The sequence below is a fragment of the Pteropus alecto genome, unplaced genomic scaffold, assembly GCF_000325575.1.
Source record: "Pteropus alecto unplaced genomic scaffold, ASM32557v1 scaffold20, whole genome shotgun sequence".
NCBI lineage: Eukaryota > Metazoa > Chordata > Mammalia > Chiroptera > Pteropodidae > Pteropus > Pteropus alecto.
This window is the reverse complement of record NW_006436298.1, coordinates 25,584,639-25,585,663: the sequence shown is the minus strand read 5'-3', so window position 1 is coordinate 25,585,663 and position 1,025 is coordinate 25,584,639. Positions and strand designations below refer to the sequence as shown.

Below are 1,025 nucleotides of genomic sequence, written 5' to 3'. Positions count from 1 at the left end.
AGGGTAGATCTTAAAATTCCTCATCACAAGAAGAAAAAAAAATTTGTATCAATTTATTATAACAGATGTTAACTATACTTATTGTGGTGATTATTTCTCAATGTATACAGATATTGAATAATGATATTGTACACTTGAAACCAACATAATGTTGTATCTGAATTATACTTCAATAAAAAAATATTTTAAAGAAAAGAAAAAAGAGATAGTATTTCACAACCACCAGCTTGAGTTTCATGATACCAAGTGAAGAAGCAGTAGGGACTCTCCTTGAATGCTGGTGGGTGAAAACAAACCCAGCACCCTCAGAGGACAATGTGGCTGGCCTTGTAAAGTTAAAAGCACAATCTTTAATTTATTATTTTTTTATTATTTATGCCTGCAGCACCTGGTCTTCCTAGGTGGTCTCCCATCCAAGTACTAACCAGGCCCGACTCTGCTTAGCTTCCAAGATCAGACATCAGGCTTGTTAAGGGTGGCATGGCCATAGACTATAGGCCATGGCTCCACTGGGGCACAAACCCAGGACCTTCTGCATGTAAAGCAGATGTGTTAACCGTTACACTATGGAACCATGTCCAAAGCGTGACTTTTTAAAGCCACCAATTTCACTTCTATGCCTTTGTCCTTGAAATGCTTTAGCACAGGCACCCAAGGAAGCATTTGCAAAGACTTTATTGAAGTTCTTCTTGTAAAAGCAAAAAATTGGAAATGATCTGGAAGTATATTAGCACAGCAGAATAGATACATTTTCTCTTGGTTCTGAATGCTATACGGCAATGAAAACAAATGAATCAGAGCTGCACATAACAGCACGTACCTCAGAAACATATTTTAGGCAAAAAAAAAAGCATTGTCGAAGATACATGAACAATATAATACCATTTGGGCATATGAAAAATAAACACCAAATTTAGGGTAGTAACTACTTCTGTAAAGGGAAAGGTGATAGCATTCCAGTAAGGACACAGGGAGGGTTTCAATGTGATTTGTAACGTAATTTAAGGTCATTGCTGGATATATTT

General features: G+C 36.7%; 1 pseudogene; it reads right to left on the bottom strand.

Moving 5' to 3' along the window:
- Positions 1-376: 376 nt before the first annotated feature.
- Positions 377-492, bottom strand: LOC112480994 (annotated as a pseudogene).
- Between the last annotated feature and the right edge of the window lie 533 nt (positions 493-1,025).